We start from the raw sequence: 23993 nt of genomic DNA on the forward strand, positions 1-23993 counted from the left end.
CCATTCTGTGAAATTATACGCTAGCAAAACAGCTGAAAGTAATGCAAGTTCAATGTAGTGGTTTTAAAAACTCAAAGAAATGTATTATTTTAATGTACTCCACTGTTTCAAACCATTTACCAGTAGAGTAGCGCAAACAAATGATGTGTTTTTAATACATAACTGTCACTAATAAATTGCAATGTAAATTTTGAGTGAGAAAAAGTTTTATTTAGAAGTATCATTAATACAGATGCAAAGATGGCAGAATATCAAAATAAGACAAAGATGCCCAATAAACCCAACTAATCATTTCTGGCATTATGATCTGTCCACAGGAGCAAAATCAGTTACGCATTTACTTAAAAAGAAAAAACATGTATCCAGGTCACCGTGAGCTTTCAGCACAGTAATCAGCAGATCTGCTGATGTTTCGGTAACATTATAGACACATTCTGTCCCTTAAATTACGCCATTGTTCAAATATCAGCTTGGCTGAAATTAGTCTTAGTCATTTGTGAGCAGTGTGGAAGAAAAAGTGGAGAATTCAAATGCTGGACTGTATCTGCATCAGATCAGGGATCTGTTTTTAGTCTTGGGCATGTGTGTCACACTCCATTCTCGAGGGCCGATGTCCTGCCAGTTTTAGATGAGTCTCTGCTCCAACACAGCTGATTCAAATGGTCCACTTGTCTCCTCAGCGTGCCAGACGTCGTCACAGAATGGGCCGTCATTTGTATCAGGTGTGTTAAACCAAGGGAATGACTGAAAATGCAGAATATTGCCGTTTAGGACTGACTTTGGACAACATTGGTTTATAGCAAAATGAGCTGCATAAATGTGACCGGACGTTGCTTTGAATGGACCATTTCAGAATGCAGAGTCAGTAGCAGGATCAGTTATCTCCAGAAACAAAAGAGAAATCCACTTAACCCTGCAGCCTCCTGATGCATTCCTGATCAAAATCTTAAGGCCAGGGGAGAAAATGCATGCGCCTGCATTTGGTGCAGTTTAGCAGAGCTTCAAAGAAGAAAATGTAGCACAGATGAAGCTGTGCAAAATTACTGAAAATAGCCAAATTACTGAAAATAGCCAATAGACTGTTCACCATTCGACCTAATCTTTAAGATCAAAGCTTAAAAGTCAAACTCTATACAGAAATCAACTGCAAAGCAAAGAGACTTGCTGTCTCTGAATATTGCATGGCTGTTGAACTGAAAGGCTTCTAATAACCAACTAGAAAACGTCTGAAGAAATTTAAACGGGGCCTGCCAAAGTGTGCCGGTCTGTTGGAACCTAACGTTCTGATGCTAATAATTAGTATTAGTGCTAAAGTAAGCTACAATGTACTCAATGGCATGTGGAGATTCACAAGCATGTTAACTAACATGGACTTACTCCATTCAGTATTTTAAAATTAGGGTACAAGCTAACATTAGCCAAAAAGCTAATGTTAGTCTGAATGCTGCCAGCAGCATGTGAGGTATAACTAGCATATTGTCTTACATTGTCTTCCTGCACTCGGTGTGCTAAACGTGGCTAATAAATAAAAAAAATAGCTAAATAAATAGCTTTAGTTTTACAGGAAGAAATTTACAGTTGGTAAAAAGCAAAAGCAAAAATCAAATGTTTACTTCATGGCAGTTCGTTACCAGAAAAAAACGCTCAACTCTTAAATTAATAACAAGTAATATTATGCTCTTTTGAAATACTGCTTATCTGCTTAGACATATCCAATTAAAAATCAGATGTTTACTTTGAGGCACTTGGTTACCAGAAAACACCCTCGTCTCTTAGCAACAGATTAACAACAAATGTTGTTATTGTTCAACATACATAAGATTTCCTCTGCTCTTTTAAAGTACTACTTATCTTGTGCTACTTAAGAATTGTGCAGTTAGTGAATTTTGCAGAAAAGTGAAAATGGTTATTTACTTTTTTGTTGGTCATTGGTGATAAACATAAAACAAACATTTAACACAAAAGTAAAAATTAGATTTATACTTTGTGGCAGTTCGTTACAAGAAAAAAATACGCTCATCTCTTAACACCAAATTAATAACAAGGACTATTATTGGAAATAAAACATAAGCTCTTTTGAAATACTGCTTATCTGCTTGGACACAAAAAAATTAGTTGGTAAATTTTGCAAAAGTAAAAATCTGATGTTTACTTCGTGGCACTTGGTTACCAGAAAACACGCCCATCTCTTAGCAACAGATTAACAACAAATATTATTGTTCAAAAAACTAATATGTGATACTTATTTTGACAGCCCAAAGATATTGTCTGTCTAGGAGCTTCAAGTTTCATGAGTCCTGTGGAACTTACTTCCTTTGCTCTTCTGCCATCTTGTCCGTGTTAAGTTTTCTGTCAAAGTGGCGTCACTTCAGTTCTATTCTGCTCCGCCATCTCTGTAGTTCTCTACATCTTTGCTCTCCTCAGTGTTATATCACTGTGGTAATGAATCCTCTCTGAAAACTGTCATGTGTGAGTGAGACACCGAGGGGGAGACAAAGGCTGCGTTTACACTGCAGCCTGAAGTGACCCAATTCCGATTTTTTTGACGTAATGCGACCTGTATCTGATCTTTTCATGGCAGTGTGAACAGCCCAGGTCGGATTCTTTTTCGAATGTGACCCATATCCGATACGTATCCGATTCAAATGCGACCTAACGTTTGGGCCGCATTCATCCGAACTGAACGTCACTGATTCTCAACAAATCTCACTATTCTGCGTCCTGATACGGGCAAGCGGGAAGAAAAACAACAACCATGATGAACTATATGAGGATTAAGTTGTTAATTTGCTGCTCTGACTGGACAACAACTTCAAATATATAAGCTAAACTCCACCGTTAGTCTCCATGTTTACTTCCGCAAACACTGAGCACTTCTTCTTTTTATGGCGGTAGGCAGAACACTTAAAACGCTGACGCTATTGCGCCCTCTACTGCGCATGCAGGACACTTTCAGGTCGTTTGCCCGTTCAGACTGCAGAACACATACAGGTCGCATTTACTGGCAGTGTGAACGGCCCTGGCAAAAAAATCGGAATTGCCAAAAAATCGGAATTGAGTCACTTCAGGCTGCAGTGTGAACGCACCCTAAATCCTCTCTCTGTTTTGAGTCCAACTGACACAAAACAGTATCAGTTAGAATTTGTTTTGATTTGAATTTGGCTAGTTTTTCGCTACTTACTCGAAATGCCAACAGTAATAGCATCCCTCACGGGATCAAGCTGTACATTTTGAAATATATTGCTGTGTGAGGGTACATGCAGCAATACGAGCCGCATTATTGTTGAAAGGTTATTTTGAGGTGTAGAATAATAGGTGCCTTCCATGCATTTCAATGCTCTCCTATGGCAGGCCCCAATAATCGTTACATAAGTAAGAGACAGATAGTAATTTTAAATGTCTTAATTTATGTTTGTCCCAAGTCATTGGGGGTTTGGGACAAACATAAATTAAAAATTCAAAGAAATGTTGTTGATTGAACAGAGTTGCATAAAGTCGGTGGGTGATTCTATGCATATTTGGGTGAACTGCATACGGATTACCAAAACTGCACACAGTGCATCTTGAGTGTGTTTGAGGATGTGTGATCTGATCACTCAGGTAAATTTTGCTCAGGTAAACTTAGGATTGTGTGTACAGTGATGTCTAAATGTCTAGAAGACTAATCTATGCTTTGTTTACAAATACATTGCTTTTTTAATAACTCATTAAAAAAAACCTCATGGGGAAAAATTTAAAATGCAAAGCCTTCATTAAAATGTCAGGCACGAAATAAAAAGGAATAAACAACAATTATGATGCTAATCTTCAATAAAAACATGCCTAGTGTTTTCCTTTTTAAAAAAAAAAAAAATCTTATTTCATGTTTGTTCTTTTGACCTACAGCAGGGTAACAGATACATTTATTCTCAAAAAACATTCCATTTGTTGGTACATTTAGTTTTAAAGCCTGGTTTGCACCACAGAGTGGGAACAAGAGGAACAAGATGCATTATTGCAGATAAACTCAGAAGTGTAGCAAAAAGTTCCAAGGTGATAAATTTAGCAAATATTTCAGCTTAAGAAGAAAAGTTTTTGTCCAGCAAACCCACCAATCATGAGGGCATCAGAGCTTTTTCCAAACGTCCCATGATGATTTATATCCTCTAAAACCTTCTGACTCACAATCCACATTTCTGGCAAACAATCACGGAGCAGCATGCCAGATGCAACCGAGATAAGATGTGCTGCAGTCCAACTATGGTTTGTGAAACAGGCAATTTTAACAGCAGTGCTTTGAGAAAAGCTTCCAGTCAAATAAGCATGCAAGGACATAGATTCAATCATCAAGATAAGAGAATAATATTCTGTTATTTCTGTTCAGGGAACAAGAAATTAAACTGTTCTTTAGTTATCACTTTCTGGTCTGAACTATGATTTCCATCAAGGGACCTATAAATGTCAGCTAGGTTCTGCAAAGTACTTGGCTATGAATCTTTTTCTACTGTACACATACAGTGATTTCTATGTTATTTACACTCTATATAAGGCATATTTTATATAGTCATCCGTAAGATAATAAGGGTTAGAGTTAAATTTATTGTTTTAAAGTCTGATTGTTGCTGTGATGCAGCCCTCTGTAGGCAGCTGTATGTCGTGCACATCAATATTTTAAGACTGTTGCTTACTGTACACACTAAGAAATAAGTCAGCTAATTTCCCAGTTATATTTCAAGATAAATACAGGAGTGTTGCCAGACTTTTAAGTCTCTCAGTGACACAATTTCCAACAATTAAATGTGCTGTACCAGCAGTCTATAGCAGCTTTTGTCGCCCTGCTCACTTACACAAGCTGGTGTATGTAGAGCAATTTCATTCAAAATTAAATACTGTTATTCATAACTAATAAAACTTCTATCACCTAAATCAGTGTTTCTCAACCCTGGTCCTCACCGCCCTCCTGTCCTGCATGTTTTAGGTATTTCCCTTCTGCCACATACCTGAATTGCATCTCTGGGTGATTAACAGGCTTCTGCAGCACTTGATGGTCATGCAATCATTTGAATCAGCTGTTCTGGAATAGAGGCTCATCTAAAACATGCAGAGCAGGCGGTGGTGAGGACCAGGGTGGAGAAACACTGACCTAAATGAAGGTCCCCAAAATATTGAAACATATTTTTTAATGGGGAGTTTTATTTCATTATTTATTTATTTATAAATGTAATTTTATAATAGTGATTTTTGTGATACTTTTATTTTGTGAAGCTAATTCATGATTTTCAGGGGCTTTTGACTTAACTCCATCTCAAGCTATTGTATAGCACTGATTCTAAATGACATCAAAACACTCAATTTAGAACAGTGCATGTGCTGCAGCCATTTTAGATTCAGTTGACAGTATACTCGTGAACAGATCCTAAGAACAGAACACTGTAGTTCTGATGTTTGCTGCAGTAACTTGTGATATGATCATTTTGACTTTATAAAGTGATTTTTTTTCATTCCTTTTCCTAAACCTTGAGGGAATGCAGAGAAATATCAACGTTGGATACAAGCCTCTAAGCGAGCAGGTTTTACCGTGGAGAATGTGACCGACATGCTCTCTACGTTTCACTGGTGAAAAAGAGGCCAACAATAACATTTCCAGACCCAATACCAGCGACTGCAACATTGTATGCAGGTACGTTTACATGGCTTTTTCTCAGTGGAATGAAAAAGTCTACAAGACATGCTGCTTCCTCTTCATCAGAATAGTAATCACAAAACACACTCAACAACGTTCAGAACATGACTTTACCTTAGAAGTTGCTCAGTGAATACAGTTTTATTTGAGTGGATTTAGGATTCAGAGGAAAATATGAGATGATAAAAGCACCTCAGAGAAGGTACGTCAGAAATTTTAACACTATTTATTTATTTTTTCCAACAACTTGTTGATCAGAGGCATGTTTTCTTTGTTGTGACATCTAGCGTGATCAGTGCATGCTGTGGTGAGTGTCATTCATCAGAAGAGGCAAAAATAAAACCAACTCTGCTGACAAGCTCAAGTATAATTGTAGCTTTAGGATTGGACGTTGACGAGCTGCGGGGCAGGAGATACAATCCTCAGTCCTTTGACCTGAAAGACGAGCTCAGTACAAACGGGCCACAGCTGCACCCAAAAAGAAGAGATGGCTTTGCAAAGACTGTTTTCCCCTACAGATTCGGGATAAGAAAAAAAACCAACAAAACAAAAACAACTATAAATCTATAAATTATACAAGTTGAATCTATGAAAACAAGAAGTTAAAACTCCTGTGCACTTGGTGCAGCAACTGCCAGAGGCTAAAAAGGGAAAAAAGCGCAAAATATACGTGAAGAAAAAGGAAATGTACAACAACCTCTAAAAAAACAAAAACATTGATGCTGTGGGTCCAGAAGAGCAAACTAAAAGAAAAAAAAATTAATTCTGAGTATTCGAGAACGCCTGTGGTGCATAGAGATGAAATATAAAATGACTAAAACTGATATATTTTCATACTTTCAACATACCTTTTCAATTTAAAATCAATCTTAATTTAATAAAGAAACCATAACTGGATAAGAAGAAGATTGTTTCAGAGATTAGCAGTTTTCCATCTTGACAGAGCACCAGTTGTGCTACATTTGGAGACCTCCAGCTAAATTGCTCCTATCAGCTCACTTGAGATGTGCTGCTTCTCCTGGCTCTAAACCCAATGTCTGTGTTTGTGCCTGTGCTTATTTGTTCAGACGAGAAGATAAAAACCACTGCTTTCTCGGTGCAATTGAATATCCTCAGCACAGTGAAAGGCAGTCGATAGTCTTTACATGACTAACATTATTTGGAGAAACTACAAAAGCAACAAAGAAGATGAGCAGTAACAGAGACCCTCAACAGAGTTGAAGGTAAATTTATGAAACCTTTTCAGATTAATCAATCAATCAATCAATTTTTATTTGTATAGCACATTTCAGCAGCAAGGCATTTATTTCAAAGTGCTTTACATAATTAAAATAAAAATAGCATGTGACATTGAATAAACAGTGAGAAAGAGAAAGAGATTTTGAAAAAGATTAAAAAAGATAAAAACATTAAAACCCGCACCCCTTTTAGGACTTCAGTTAAAAGTCGTTTAACTGGGACTCTAACCCTCTGGGACTTTAGTCAAAAACACCGTTTGACAAGGACTCCAACCTCTAGGTTTTTAGTTGAACACCGTAAACTGGGACTCTAAACCCTGTAGAACTTTAGTTAAACGTCGTTTAACTGGGACGTTTTCCGGGGGGCTTTACATCATTAAAACGTAAACAGTGAGAAAGAGAAATTACAAAAATTTAATAAATAGATAAAAAGTAAAGATAAAAACATTAAAAACACCAAAGATATCAAAACCTGCACTCTAACCCTAATTTAGCCATAAGAAACTCTAAAAAGGTGGGTTTTAAGTTGAGATTTAAAGGCACCCAGTGTTTCAGCTGTTTTAATATATTAATATAAACATTCTGCTGAATACGCCTCTTGCTAACTCTGGGTAGGAAAATAATTTTACATCTCTTTCTTGGTAACAGAGTTTGTTCATTTTAAAAGATAAGACATATTAAGGTCAAAGTGAAACTTGAGATTCAAAGTAGTTGTGACTTATATATATATCTGACTTACGAGGAAAACACTTTGGATTTTTGAAGGTTTTTTCATGCCAGTTTTTCTTTATAAATGTATGAAAATAATCGAAGAAATGCTTTTTATAATGTAGTTGGATAAAATAAGTTTCCTGTTAGAGTTACTATTCTATTAGGAAAAACATTAACTACTTAGACATTCATATTTATGATTACTACATAGGTGTTTATCTTCTTGGACTTCACTGAATATCTTCAGCCTTAAACAAAAGCATAAATTCTGATTGATCAATTAATCATTTCCACATTTATAATCACAGACGAATTTCTGTACCGGTCAAAGGCCATGTTTTCAATTTTGCTCATTTGTGCTGGTAGCAGACATTCAGGCTCAGACGCCACAGGTTCTGCCACCGGAAAAAAAAAATCTGTAGCTCGAGAAGGCTGCAGGGAGCTGAGAAAGCTTTTGGACTGTGTTAACTGTTAACTAAAATAGAAAATTCACAGCCGGTGATTTTAAGGGAGCAGTCAGAAGAACACAAGGGGAAGCAGACAAACGGAGTATTGACAGATTCATCCAAATGGATAGAGTGCATTTGGTTTCAACTCAACATCTACGGTGAGTTCAGCCGATCACTTTTGGCTGTTTTAAAGCGGTCATGGCCGTCTGGGTTGTTTTCACCCTGCTCACATTTCCCTGTATTTGTTGGTTATGTTGTTCCTGAAATTCATGCATTTTGACTCTGCCTGCTCTCCGGCAGTAATAGGTTTGTTTACAGAGACAGTTGGAGGCGTGGTTCTCCACAGGTCATTTGTTGTTTTTAAGGAACAATTACAGCCATGAATGCTTCCTGCTTGGAGCATCTGTTAGCGTCACCCAGTCCTGATCATCTCTCATTAGCGTCTTCAAACTGAAATCGCTCTCTACCACAGGTAAGATATCGATTACTCCACTTGCTAAGAATCAAGCTGTTCCTTTAACACCTTGTCACAGCACATGCAGATGATTGATCAGAGCACCGTCGGCAGAAGGGCCCAACTGTTAAAAATGGGGCAGCAGTTAGATAAAGGAGAGTCCTAATGAGTTGGCACTCTGATGCTCATTAAGTGTGCTTTTGTTTGCCTTGCACTCTCATTAGCTCTCTTCATTATTACAGCAAGGCCTGAAAGAAGGAATGAGTTTTCATTAAAGAAACGGAGCATTTAGACATCCATACATCTAGAAGGAAGTGATTTGACTTCACAAGGCAGAACAAATGGAAACTTTTTTTCTCTTTAAACTTCAACTTTGTCATTGTGTCTTTAAACGGATCTCTGTTATCAATACAGAACCGAGAGGGTGAGAGTGTTGAGCCCGCCTGGTGATCTGTAACAGAAGTCACAGAAGTAATGTGATTAATCTGTGTGCAAACAGCCATGAAACGATATAGGCCACCTCACGCCGTGGTTTGATTGCTGTAAGACGGCAATCTGAACAAATTTTGTGTTTAAATGAGATGGGTCCACTTTGATCACACAGGAACTGAAGAACGTGTCACCAAAGTCGGTGAGTAATCGTTTTTGGAGAACGACTACAGTGTGTGCAGATTTTAGTCTATTTTCCCTACAGAGGATCTGCAAAAGGACCTCTGTGCAGAACAGGGAAAGTTTCTGCTGGTGATAAATCAATTTGATCAATTAATCAAATTCTCTGTTTTTGAACATCTGTGGCACCACGATAAGGAAGTGGGAACTTCATTTTGAAGATCTGTCCTATGCAATTTATGACAACGGACAACTCCATGAGAACTTCGACAACCAAAGAAATAGATTCATAACGGAGGAATGAGCAGTGAAAAATGTGTATTCAGAGTAATTCAGGCGGCTTGACACACAGAAATGAAATGAAAAAATAAAACAATAAATGTTGATTTCAGAGTCTCATACATGTAATGCAAGAAATGCTTTCATATCCAAATGACAAGATCAAATATTGTGGAATGTTGACAACAGTTTGTGGCTAAAAATGAAACTGAAAGTCACACAAGAGAACAATTTTACAGAATATATATGCATTTCTATCCTTGTACCTCTTACTTGAGGCTTTAAGTGCCACTTTACATCAGAAAAAGCATAGATTTGAATTCTGCTTTGGATTATTTTTTCCTGCTTTACACATTTCTCTCTTCAAGTGCTGCTTGTGTTGCCTGCATGAATTATGTGTCTGTTGTTTCAACTAAATATCAGTTTTCATCCTTCTCTTCTAACCAATCCAATTCATTTGTGTTTTTGACAAAGTTTTCCTTTAATAGATGGACCTCACAATTACTGTTCATGCACCACATGTTTTACTCTCCTCTGCAGGCTTCAGGAACGTTCTGTGCTTAAATATGTTAATTACATGCTGTGGGCATATATGTGGATTCAAATGCAGGTGCTGATTACAGGCCTGCTCTTGAAAGGAAGGCCAGCTCTAAACTGAGAGGAGTTTTGTGATTCTCCTCATGTCTAATTTTTCTTCCCCCAGTTTTAATGATTAGTGTGTGAGCGAGCTGGACTTCATTCATTTCTGTAAAAACCGAAGGCCTGCTGGGCATTTCATTTTCAGATCCAATTCCTTTACAAGTTCACCGTTGGAACATAACGGAAATTACAAACAGCTGGTTTCCCAGGAATTAATCAGGCTCTTTGAAATGGTTTCATTACATTTAAATAGATATTTAAAAACATTCTTGTAATCATTTCAGGTGTTACTGGAAAGATAAATATTGCTGTAAAACATGCATTAAAAACAAAATCCACAATAAATTGTGACAGCAGATTGTTTGAGAAAGATTTATTTCAGATGTAAAAACAGTAAAATACTGTTGGCTGTTTAGTTTTTATACATTTAAATGAAATATTGTCACAGGGACATTGTTTGAAGTTTGCATTGCAATGCATTCTGGGTGATGTATGCTAGGTGCTATAAAGATGCTTTCTGTGCTATCTGAGTAACGCTCAGTTATTTCAATTTGAACCTTTAAAACGGGGCCAGTGCAGAAATGACAAGAACTTAAAGATGTTTCCTTGACACATTAACCATCCATTCATTATCTTCCAAACTGCGTTGCGTTAGCTCTAGCCAACATAGTAAAACAATAAATCACATGCCGATCGCGTTAGTTTCGACAGAAATCTTGTGTGTAATGTGGCATGAAACTTTGAGGCAAACCAGATGTTTTGTGGGCTGCCCTTATAGAACTACATACGTTTTTCTTACAGAATCCATTCCACTAAGCATCGTCATCGATCCGGACAGGGGTTGCCAGATCCGACTGACAGTTTCCAGCTCAAGAATGTAAAATCCGCCCAAAAAAATGTAAAATAAATAATTAACAGCCCAAATAATGGCATAAAAGTATCCTTATTCCATCTTGGCAATGATTTTTGCGATTGAAAATTAATTTTTTCTGGGCGACATCTGAAATTTTGCCATTGAAACAACTTAGTTAAAGTTCTCTTAATGACTTGATCACCAAATGTGTAACTTGCACAGAGGGCCTGAATGCATAGTACTTACGTAATTTGCAAGTAATTTATTGGAGCCCAAGAGGTTCTTTGTCGAATGCATTCTGCATACAGTGATGTTGCAATATGTTGTTTAGCCTTCATCATTAGGTGGAATAAATTTTCTCCTCAGAGCCTGAACAAGAAATGTTACATATTTTGAGGCATCAGAGGATTCCCTTGTTGACAAAGACCACAGAGGGCGTCTTTAAAGCCTCATTAACCCAGGATGTGTACAGTGTGACTTGTAAAGGTGGTGAGGTGGACTTTTAAAATGCTGATTTTAAAAGTTAGTAGAGTTTGTTTTTGAATATAAAATATATACCGTCAGCTAGTGGGGATACCAAACAAGGTTTAAAACAGAGAGCGAATACTTTTCATCCTGTTTAACTAATTAACAGCATGCTTTGTACTCTGATTCACCAACTCAGCTGCAAATCAACAATGTTAATTTCAATGTTACATAATACTGATATAGTGCGACACTTAAAAAGGTGACAATAAAAATAAACAAATGAAAATAATCCTGCGATAAAAAGTAGACTACATGTGTGACCAAGATCTAAAAACTCTGACAGTTTCATGAGTCACTGATGTCTCTGTGCAGAATATCTCTCTACTTTTTGAGTTTAAATTCATAAAAATAATAAAAACAGAACTAGCACAGCTGCTTATAAAAGCTATACTAATTAGTCATGTCATTGTTTCTGATTTCTGCTGACTTTTTATAGCCTCAGCTCAAGTTCTGACACGGCTTATATCACAAAAAGAATTCCCTTTAAGCATGAAGTAATGCCCAGAGATTTATTTTATGCTGAAATGAACCATATGCCTTTCAATTCATCCCTTCCAATGACCATTCACTGCACTTCCGTTTGCTGGGATCCATCTCCTCTGGGCAAAGCTATAAGCTTTAAGGAATTGGCTTCCTTCATGTCTCCATAGCTTTGCATAGTAAGAGGAGCAGACGCTGAATGTTCACTCCCAGCTATAGGCAGCTATTCCTGTAAAAGCCACACAGAAGTTCAGATGAAACAGCCAAACTCACCACTGTTCTTCTGACAGCATAGACAATTTTTTTTAACTTGGTCCCAGAAGGATTTGTGTGTTTGTGCTGAAAATGGGAGCCTCATTGGTAATTCAGAATCAGAGATTTCTTCATTTTGCATTAAGGATGTTGATTTAAATTATAAGAGCGCTAAAGTAAAGCAGAAGGGGATTATCTGGAGTTCCACCTGAGGTGCGTAGTGATTGGTGTACATAAAACTACGCTGGACTGCAAACGCTAAAAATGAGCGTCATCGCAAAAAGTATAAATTCAGAGTTAATGATGTAAAGGACAAAACTGTGCTACGCCCTGACACACTACTCCCAATAAAACGTATGAATCTAAACCTTTATTGCATAGTGGAGGAGCTATTTTCCCATTTTTTGGTTAAATATTAGAATTTAAATTGTTTAGTTTATTTATTTTCTAGTTGATTTATCATTAGAATTTTTGTTTAATTTGTTGTTTAGAACAAGTTCTTTGATTAGCAATTCACTTAATTAGTTAATTAATTTCAGGTTGGGATGTGGGTACATCACGGTATAAATAGGTGGGTCTTAGGTAGCTTATTATGCACTTGGTGGTCATAAGGATTTTTACCAGCCTTTAGAATCAGTCACATCGGTCTCACTAGTCATCAGTCAGAAACAGGTGCAGGAATCAGAGCAGAAGCAGAAGCCTGTATCTTTTTGCCTGAACAGTAAAATAAAACCAAGGAACTATATTTTGACTCTTTGATCCTTTTGTGCTGCGTAAACCAGAATCCACGGTGCATCAGGTGACTATTTGAGTTGGATTCACTTTTGTTTTGATCACCTTCGAGTTTTGAGTTTTTTGATTTTTGAATTTAAGTTTTGGGACAAATAGTCACTACACATAGCAAGTCAATACAGTGAGATTAATAGTCGAAGAGAAATAGTTTAGACATCAAAGTATAGGTGGCCTCCTTTGTCTTTTATTTAAGAAGGCAGCACACTGAATGCATAATTACTTTCACAGTAAAGCAGCTTTGATCTCTTCATAAAAGGCAAAAGAGTCAAGACTCAACATTTAATATTTTTACATATAAAAAGAAGGGGGAAAAGTGTGCCCGCAGTCCCCAAGGGGAAAACAGAAACGACAGAAAGGATCCGATCTGTGGTTTCATTAACACTTGTCAAAATAAAGTATAGTAGTGTGGGTGGTCATGAAGGGAGGTGGATTAATAAAAAGTTCAGAGAATCATTTCTGGCTGGAGATTAGATTAATTAAATGTTTATTCAATGGCAGCCAAATGAGAGATATTACATGTTCTGCTTTAAATAGATTATGTACATTTTTGCACACAGATAAGAATAAGGAGTCAGAAAAAAATAAACACATTGCCTAACTGTTGGCATTTGCTCTTGGTGCTAAAATTACTTTAAAAATGAGATTAAACCAAACATCTCAGTCATGTTGTCTAATGCCTTTTCTTGTTAGTTTCCCAATAGATATATGGATCACCAGCAATTAACCTAACCATGTAATTTTTAAATGTAATCCAACACAAGTTACACTTTGAAATAGCTCTTTAATTATATTAGAATAATACTGCCAAAAAATGTGCACACACAAATACAAAAAGAGCTCAATATTGGCAACTAAAGATGAGGATACCCAAAGATGTTTAACTGTAACAAATACTGTTTATTTTCACACATTTTCCTCTGTTTTAGTTTATCAAAATGTACTTAACTTGACAGCATTTAGTCTATTTGTTAAAATATTATGAACAATCTAATTAGTTTTTTTTTTTTACCATGTCTCATCTCTAACACAAAGAGAAATTGACAGATAAAACTAAACAAAAAATTGTACCCCTGCATTGGCAGAAAATTTAAATGTGACAGCTGCAGACTGGACACATTTTATCCTTATCAAACTTTTCCTTATATAAATGCAGTGTTTACCTCTCAGGTAAGTGGTGCAGCTGTTGTTGTATTTGATTATTAATGCAGAGATAAAAGTTCAATGTCGGCTCTAAGGAAGGTATACTTCTAATAAACAGGTCTTTTGTTTGGCCAAATTAAAAAAAAAAAAAGCATTAATTGAACAAGCACAATGAAAGGTTTTGAATCACCTTGTTTTGGTCTCTGGAACATTGCAAACATCACCTCAGAGTATGTTTACCTTACACAAGAATTGCTCCAAAGGCATCAGTTGAGAACAAAAACAATATATGTAGAGTACTCTGTGGGTAAAAAATTAACAAGACAGGAAAGACGCTACGAAAAACAAGTTCATTGATTTCTTTTTAAGTCAAAGTCGAAAAGAAAACAACTCAGTTTCTCTTTTGCTCCAGATTTCTATTGACCAAAATGGGTTTTTTTCTCTGCAGTGTGAAAGCTTGTTTTACAAATTAGATTAGATACTTTTATGCTTCTTTTGATCTAAGACCTAATTTCATTTGAACTATAAAAAATGTCAAAATGCGTAGAAAAAGGAAAACAAACTACATCTTAGTTTTGTAATGAGGTATGAATGTGTGTTTTTAATGGAGAATGAAAACAAGTTAAGCTAAGTGGTAAACTGTAAATGAGTCTTCATACTTTATACCTCTATATTTCTGATGGACATCACGATGGCGGCCATTTTTCTGGGTGTAATGATGGACATGGTGAAATTATCTGCATACGCCGGTGTCCAGGGATTAGCTTTTGTGCTATTTTTGTATGTACAGACAGAAACTACAAAAATATAAAATTTTTATCATACATGTCCCTTTTACTTTTTATATTGTTAATTTGTTGGATTATGATCAATGATTTTGAACAAGTCCATCAGATGAAGGAACTTGTGTTTTTTTTCATTTTGTCTAAATTAAGAATCACAGTAATTATGATCTGTGAGGCAAACTATTTTCCCAGTGTATATATTTCAAAACAATCAGTGATAATCAGTGTGAATGGTTTCCAAAGGTCTCTCTGGGTTTCCAAGCACATTGACTTATTACACACTGTGTGAGAAGGAATTAGAGAAACGAGCTGCATTCGTTTTTTTTCTCCATCTTTTTAAGGCTTAACATTATGTGGCTGGATGTCTGGAGTCAAAACTTGTGGGAATCATTTCTCTGACTACCCGTCTATCTGCTAACATAAAGCCACTGTGTAGAGCAGCGGCAGCAGAATCTACCCAGTCCTCAGTTTAAATGAAAAAATAAAGACTTTATCAACATTAGACGTCTTGAAGCAACTAATTTGCCAAATGAGGCGAAGTTAAAAACATCCTAACGAAATAGTTGAAGACAGAAATTTGCAGACATTGCAGCTGGAACACTTAATAGGTTTTGCATTTCTGCTCCCATGTGATCAGCACTGTGTGTGTATAAACTGGCGGCAAATACGGCACACACACATTTCTTTGTATTAAAATGTTCTCTTTAAAACTTCTTGGTCTTCGTTTAGTTGCCATATTAAAGGAGCAGTTTTGGTGCAATTATTAGATAAAATGGTGGGTAATTTTTTGAACAAGTTTGCTAGAAGGTACTTTTTAGTTTTGCATTTGTGAAGTTGAAAATATGACAAATGAATGACATACAAATGAAACATAATCATCTAATGCAGCTTTTAATGTTACTGTCCTACTCACTGAAGCAGCTCTACTGTACTAGAAATGCTTTTCTGCCGTGCTAGAAAAGCTGCTGTGCAGAGAATATAATCACATGTGCCTGTTGTACGACAGTACTGAAAATAGCTGCTTGTTTATTTTGTGTTTGTTTTTTTTCTCTTTCTTCTGCTTCCGTCAAAAATATACTCATTATATTATCCATTATTCTCACCTGAAAGATTTAAAGGCCTGCAGGGAAAGTAGCACATGCTAAAAATGCTTAGCAGAGCTCACGAAAGCGCCAAAGAACGAATGTCTATAACGAACGTTGGGACAAACGGTAGGAGTCACGCTTTTCTGCTCAGTTGGGTCCTTTTTTTTCTAAGTGCACAGCCTGAGGTGCTTGGCTTTAAAAAGCAAACATTTGCTGTGCCTTGAGATGATGGTCTGTCACCATGCACGCACACGCACACACACACACACACACCCACGCACACACACACACACACACACACACACACACCCATGCACACGCACACACAAAATGTGTTAAGTGAAACTGCAACCGTTATGTGGCTGAACATGCATAACAACTTCTACAATCCAATATGATGAGGGGAAACGCTTTAAATCACAGCTGGTACAACATAATTCAAGAACCTTATCACTAATTTGCAAACGCGCTGAAAACCTCTGGGAAACTTTAGGAATGCATCATATGTAGGTGAAAAACAATTTGTACCTTAGTTAAGCATACAAGTACACTTACACATCATATTTGCATAATGTTTAGGTAATAATTCTTTTAATTTATCACTTTTAAATGCGACCAGCAAAATCTGTTAAGATCCACTGGCAGATTACTTTATTAGAATTTAACTGAAGTGCACAAAATGTACGTTTATTTTAATTGCATGCATTTGTGTTTGCCTTTTTTTTAAGACTATAGAAGAATGGTCAGTAACTTCTTCTGGTCATATTTGCAATTTTTCTGTCAACTTTTAACATTTTTAACACAAAACCAGTGTGGACCAATAAAGTACTGCTCCGTTTTTTGCTGGAAACTCTGTAACAGTCATGTGTTTGGACTTCATACTGAATGAAAACTAATGGGATTCAAATCCAGAACCATCATGGTAAAAAGACACATTTGCAATATTTTATACAAGCCTAGTAAAAATGTAAGCAGATAAATAAATAGAGAGACAGAAGAACTGTCCTCCTGTTTTGGAATTTGTTGAAAAAATAATAATTTGTACCAATTAGAACATGCCTGTTGTGACAATAGGAAAGTCAAAAACCCCAAAACCTCCATATTCGTCAAGTTTCAACAGCTCACACAAAGATCCAAATTAAGAAAGCTCAACAAAAACACTGTGTTTCATAACAGCAAATATTGTCGTGGCATGGCTTGACAGTTGAGTTTTGCTAAGCAAGATCCCAAAACTGCAAAGTTGACATTATTCTGACAGCTACAAAGACACAACAAGCAGCTCCTATGGCAGAGCAGAGCAGCTGACAGCTAAATGTGCACACCTTTTCATTCGTGGGAAACTGATGCCAATTTATGCTCCCCAACCAAAATAGTGCTGCCCCCTGATAGTTTCAGAGATGACTCATCATGGGTGACTGAATAATACATTTAAAAATCCTCACTTCAGGCCACGAAGCAGACTAGTATGTGAGTGAAGGGACAGCCAGAGTCGGTACGGATCTGTGGCGACACACTGATGAAATGTTTAATGCACAGAGCAACATGCATTATGTTCATCAGCTGAGAATGAGTGGAATTAAGCAAATTTACATTTGGGGATATTTGCTAAATAACCACAAACAGTGCTGTATACGCTCAGCATGTTAGTAATGTTACAGAGTATTGAGTCCATCAGCATCTAATTGGAACTATTTGCATGAATGTTAATATGATGCTTAATGTAGTGCAGCTGAGCAGGTAATTACAGCCTTCAAAATATTACAGCAGTTGCAAAGATTATTTAGTGGAAGTCAGTTTAGTTCCTACAGGCCAACAATCAGTGTTTCCTGTTTGTAAGCAACAGAAAACAAGCTGATTATTTCAGCTCTGTCACTTTGTGCTGCACACGTTCACTCCTTCAAGTTAAAATAGATTAAACCTGGAGGATCAGATGTTTATAGTTCACTTTAACTCCATTTAGTTTTATCTAAGTGAGGCCGAATTACAACTTAAGATATCCTGAGGCACTTTAAAATGCAAAGAGAGCAAGTATTTAGAATCCAAAGTCAATAAAAAGTCACTTCAAATCAATACGTTTCATTAATGTAGCCCAATATGATCCTAATGATCACATTAAATCTGTTGATTAAATCATGCCAACAAGCCAGAGAAGGAAGAGCAGCCGATTTCATCAAGTCATTAAGTTTGCAGCAATGCCTCCTCCAAGAATCGACAACAATAAAATCACAGATCCAACGACTCCTCATCAGATTTGGGACTTCTGAAGATAATTGGTTACACTAGACCTTATTTAGGGGCTTTAGAATAAGCAGGCATGAATACTAATGCATGTCACACATTCATAAGGCAAAATCACCATTTTACAAATAATTTAACGCTTAATTGCTGTGAAATAAATTCACAGCTCAGATCCAAAATGGACCATCTTAGCTGCAGTTATAAGATTTTAAAGAAAAAAAAACAACCCTGTTAAATCGAGCTGTTAAACACTGGCAGATGACTTGATGGGGTAATTAGCATTTTCCTGTGTGTGATGCACATTTGCATTCTACTATGTGCCAGTCTTTTGCAGATTCTCTGTTTTCCAAAGCTCACAATGTTTGCATGTTAATACAGCCAAAGTGCATAATTTCCAAAGCGCTACAAGTTTGATGCGCCTCTCCAAGGATGTCAAAATATTGAAAAGGACATTGTTTAATGTCACGATGTTCAGGAACAGCTGAGTGAATGACTGTGCAGCAGAACGCTGTCAGTGGGTGGGACTGTTGGAAAAAACCAGTGCCATTAGTTTCTCAGCAGAAGGAAGCTGTGCATTCAATTACAAAAAGCAAAATACATGTCAGTTTTTTCACTGTCCAAGAGTCGCAGATCATTTCAGGTTTTCTGGTTATGCATTTGGATGGAGGTCAGGGGGAAGATATCAAATCCTTTCTTCATCACTATATTTATGTGACACATTGTTGGCTGACCTGTGTTTCACATCAAACAAGCTTCAACAACATTTTATGTTCATGTTTGATAGTCTGATCTGAAGAGACGTGACAGATGTTACTATTATTTCTGACATTAGTGGCATTACCTATAGCAGAATACTGTCGGAATACGTTTGCAGAGAAAATAAATGTTTATTAACCCTGCTGTGGCTCGGCCGTGATTATTCTGCGTGCGTTTGATCAGCGGGATGTTGACACAGGGGAGTCGATCCTGCCAGCTATGAGGTTATTGACTGTCACTGTGGCCGATATGAAGGACAGATAAAATTCACAAAGCCTGGAGGTCACTGCCGCCTCTGGGAGGAGGGCCGAGATTTTTTCCCTCCCTGACTATCAATCAGCCTCGCTCTGTCAGACTGTTTTTACTTCCTGTTGATGGCACTCAAAGACCTCCGAGGATGTAAATCCTCTGCCTCACCTAACTAAAAACAACCATCATAGAAAAAAATATATAATACTTGTGTAATTGTAGACAAACGTATTTTTTCTGTTGCACAAAAGAGAAAATACATTTGTTTACTGGTTGAAATAAATCACATTTTTGTTCCTGGAAAAGCAATTATTGCAGAATTTCAAAAAAGCAGAAAATAAGCAGTTTGACAGGTGAGAATAATTATGCACAACACCAAGAAATTCAGATGTCATCCTCTGATTCACATGAGTGAAGTATTTTTTAAAAACCTACAGCACGTGGAGTATGCTGCCCAAAATGCCTGCAACAAGCAGCAGGAGGCGCAACAACAGGACTTCAAGAGCATTTTGAGTGAGACTGAGTCTGTAATTAAAACAGATCCTACAATGGCATTAAACTGGCGGTACTGAAAAATAATGGTGGCACTTTTGGCATAATTTGAGCATTTTAACTTTTAGGGTGTTCTCTCTTCTGTTGTCTGCAGTTTTGACATGAATATATGACACGATAATATATTTACAAAAAATGTGAGGAGTGTGTTCACTTTTCTGAGACAAAAATATTTAGTTACAATATCTTATTGGTGATAATCAAGATAACATGTACTTTCCTCATTATAAAGAAAAAATATACTTGGTCTGAGACATGTCATCACAAAGCTCATAAAAAACAAGCTAAGTAAGGAAAAGTAAAGTCTGCACATTAGGTTATACGGATCTCCAGAAAACATCCAAAGGGTGAGATTTATCCTTTGTTTTTCTTTACACAAATTTAAATGATGCACTAAAAACAAATACATTTACTCAGCCTTTTTGTTTTGGAGGAAAACAAATATCAGCAGGTCTATAAAATCCACAGTAGCCGTTTGTGTTGAGTAGTCAAAATATTCATTCATAACTAACACAGAAGCTTGTAATTTATAAGATAGTGAAGTTATAGGGTGCTGGATTATTCTCATGGTTTCCCTCAGACTTTAATAATTCTAGACTCGACAGAGGAACAAGAAGTCAGGTCCTTTTATCACCGTAGCTGCACCTCCTGTCTTGGACCCAACCAAAGTTATACATGTAACACAGATAAGAATTTGTACTATTGATTGAGAATTGCTCAACTTTCTGCAGTGTTCCTCTGAGACATTAGAGGTTGCAGCCGCGCTGCTGGATTAGCAATAAAGCACGGCTTATAGAGGCATTTAAAGGTGCTAAACTCATGGAATACATAAATAAGAAATGATACACAAACTCTATTCTCTCTGCTCATAGATAAACAGGAAGATACTTAATGCACATCCTCGGATTTCCACATCACATTTTCATCGTCTCAGAAATCCAAAATGTCTTGTCTCTTACTTCTGACATCAGGTTTTTATACCTTTCTAGCGCTACTGTTGTGTATTGGAAAGCTTTTGACCAATGGCGTTACCGAACCTCGCTTGCATAGCAATTCTGGCTCCGTCTTACACTGGATGCGTGTTGGACGTTCCGAGAATTAGGGGTTGACCTCCTGGAAATTAAATCTGCTCCATCAGAAGAACTATTAGTCAAGTTGTTGGTTCTTTATGTGTCCAAACAGAGATTTTTTCCCATTCCTGGCTGACTTTCTCGCATGCAAGCAGGAAAGAACGTTTGCCAAAGGTTTCTTGCACAAGAACTTAACCTTTCCCTCTTTGGTGATTCCACATCTCTCCAATCTGAATTCCTTTCTGACTTCCAGGTCAGATTGACCCAGTACATTTGACACAGTGCTTTTCTTTTCAGTCAAAACATATCTTAATGTGAATCAACTAACAACATGATTTTTAACTATTAATATAATTATATTCCTCTACAGACTCAAACGAGAGCATCATTCACGCACACTGGATAAAAATGTTCCAGTTTAACGTTAGAAACGCCGTGTTTTGACAGATGCCTGTTCTGTTGCTGTAATTGAAAGCTTCTAATCAGAGTCATCATGTCTGGTTAAAGTGATGTCTCATTCATGAAGTCTATTGGAACAGTATTTTTCTTTTTCCTAGCCCTCTTAGAGATTGATTTCTTCTGCTTTAGTAATAGGTTGAATTCACAACAATGACTGAGGTAGCTTTTTCTCATAATATTACAAAATGTGTCAATCTCCTTCAGAAATTTCTCATCCACTGTGGAAATCCCTTTGCTCGCTCACTGGATGCATTGCAAAGGTTCCTGTAGAAACTGACATGACAGCTCTGCTATTTTGTTAATGCACAATGAGTTGGCACTCAAGTGTAATGGTTGACAGGTACATTTAGTTTATTTCAGTTGGTGGAGACAAAAAAAAAATCACTGGTGTGAACAACTTTAGCAAAACTTTCAGGACCCAGCACTTTTTATATATATAGCAATCAATGCAATTTTGATCATTTTATGTGATAAATCTAATGATCTGTCTTAAATTTCCAATGCCAAAGTGCATCCAAGCCTCTCAAATTCTCCTACTAACTCGAAAATGTTATATTCTGAATTCACAACTTTCCATTTCCAGCGTCCTGTTTCCAGAGGAACCTGTTCCACACACAACCCAAATAATGTTTTCATTTTTAATTACAGACCAAAGTGAAACAGTAAGCAGTCAGTGAAGGGAGGTGGGGGACAATACCGCACATTCATCTGCCGGTAAACTGTCACAGTCAAACTCAATTAACTTCTACAATGATCAGCATAGTTAGTATTAAAGCTCATTTGGAGGGCGGGGAGCAGAGCAGCTGAGAGAAGTGAGCCTGACAGGAGTAATGCTGTATTTGTAAATTGTGTTTGATGAGACCTGTGTGAAATTTGAAGAGACAGGAAATTCCTTCTGACAGCACTTTAGTACGGTGGCCCTGAGGTGCAAAACACAACAACATTAACAAAAACACAACAACATTAACGAAAACACAACAACATTAACAAAAACACAACAACATTAACAAAAACACAACAACATTAACAAAAACACAACAACATTAACGAAACGGAAAAGGTAGGTCCCTGTGGGAGACCTAAGAAATCGCTGATTGGACTACAGCTCGTTTTACTTTTGAACCGGAAGTTTTTCTGGAGACCCTTTTCACAGTGACATCAGACAATGGCCGCCGTAACTCGAAGAGGTGTATCTTTACTTCCGGTGTGATTTTGCCTCGGGAAACCTGACTGAAAAATTCACGGATACTAATTATCTTAAGGATATAATAAAAGGTGAGGTTAATAACAACAGCATTTAAGTGTTAGATAACCATCATCAGTCATTGTCAACCCACCATTCTCTTAACTGTGTATATAATAAACAGCCTCCGATCAGAGAGTAAACCAGCTAGCAGCAGCTTCAGCCACAATGGGAAAATATATACACCGCTGTCTGTCAGTGCTGTAACGTTTAGAGGTTCACTTTCTGTATTAACTTTTTAAAACAGCATTTAAGTGTTAGCCGTTATCAATCATTGTCAGTTTATCATTCTCCAGCTGTATTTAAAGGACCCAGCCTCCGATTGGAGGGTAAACCAGCTAGCAGCAGCTTTAGCCACAGTTGGGAAACGTAAACACCGCTGCCTGTCAGTGCTGTGTTGTTAGGTTTCACCAAAATCACTAACATCTTCCAACACAGCTGTTTAGAAAAGCATTTTAAATATTGACTTAAGCGCCATCTGCCTAATAATTTACATATTCTGATGTGATTCATAATTTCTCCTTTTGTTGTCCATCTTTCTCAACAGTAGCCGACCGAACAACCCACCATATCTGGGATGATCCTGTTCCTCTGTCTATGGCAGCAGGGGCGCAACTACACATTATTCAGGTGGATGCGAAAACATAAATCGGTGCCCCCCCCACGAAGGAGTGTAGAAACATACGCTCCCTCCCCCCCCAGCCCCCCTCCTCCAGACGCCGATACATTTAGGACAAAACTCGCTACATTTACCTCGTTATGTGCGCGAGGTGAAGGAGCGTAAGGCGCTGAAGTGTCCGGGAAAACATCATTGGTGCGCCGATTCTACAATAATGATAGTAACATTAATAATAAAATAATAGTCAGTGCAAAGTAGCCTACAAATTCTTTGGTGGGGGGCAGTGAGGGGCCTGGATAAAGGCTGGGGGGCTGTGATGGCTGCAGTTACAGCCACACGAATGTGGTAACATTCACTTTCACCACACACAACAGGTTCACATTCACTCTCACTACAAATGGGTTCACCTCACTTCTATTTGGGTTTCTTTAAGTCTAGGATTCAATTTACAGAATAACTGGTTTTGTTTAGAAGGCAACACATCACATTGTATTCTGGAATAAGTGCGCACATTTTAGTCTACATTGTTGTGTTTTGCTTGATTTAACCTTTGTTTGTTTTTGAGTTTCCTTAGTGCTGGCTGCTCCAATCCTTTAGGAGAGCAGAGAGGTGGAGATGGTGGAGCGAGCCAGCTGAGACTGCAAATTGGTTCATACCACTACTCATCATCCAGAGGGGGGGATGGGATGTTTCTTTGTTGGTCTCAGTTAGGTTTTTGTGTATTTTCCCCTTGGTGTGTTGTATGTGGCCTGATCAGCCAGTATTTAAGTTTCCCCTTTTTGTCTGTTAGGTAGGTCTGTTTGTTTGAGTTATTATGAGTTGATGTCTGTTACTTTGACCTCTTTTATGGG

The 23993-nt window shown here is 37.3% G+C and overlaps 1 protein-coding gene and 1 long non-coding RNA gene across 4 annotated transcripts in view; both read right to left on the reverse strand.

Moving 5' to 3' along the window:
• asic2 (acid-sensing (proton-gated) ion channel 2) overlaps nt 1-23993 on the reverse strand; it is a 397850-nt gene that overhangs the window by 162168 nt on the left and 211689 nt on the right. The window lies entirely within an intron of this gene.
• LOC103469380 (uncharacterized) lies at nt 189-3340 on the reverse strand. 2 transcript variants are annotated; one of them, XR_534337.2, is made up of 3 exons: nt 3087-3340; nt 2311-2460; nt 189-744 (listed from the first exon to the last, which is right to left on the reverse strand). It is a non-coding gene; the product is annotated as an uncharacterized LOC103469380 (long non-coding RNA). The 2 variants fall into 2 exon arrangements; XR_014088714.1 differs by having other exon boundaries at nt 2311-3340.

The sequence above is a fragment of the Poecilia reticulata genome, chromosome 8, assembly GCF_904066995.2.
Source record: "Poecilia reticulata chromosome 8, P_reticulata-male-v2, whole genome shotgun sequence".
Lineage (NCBI taxonomy): Eukaryota > Metazoa > Chordata > Actinopteri > Cyprinodontiformes > Poeciliidae > Poecilia > Poecilia reticulata.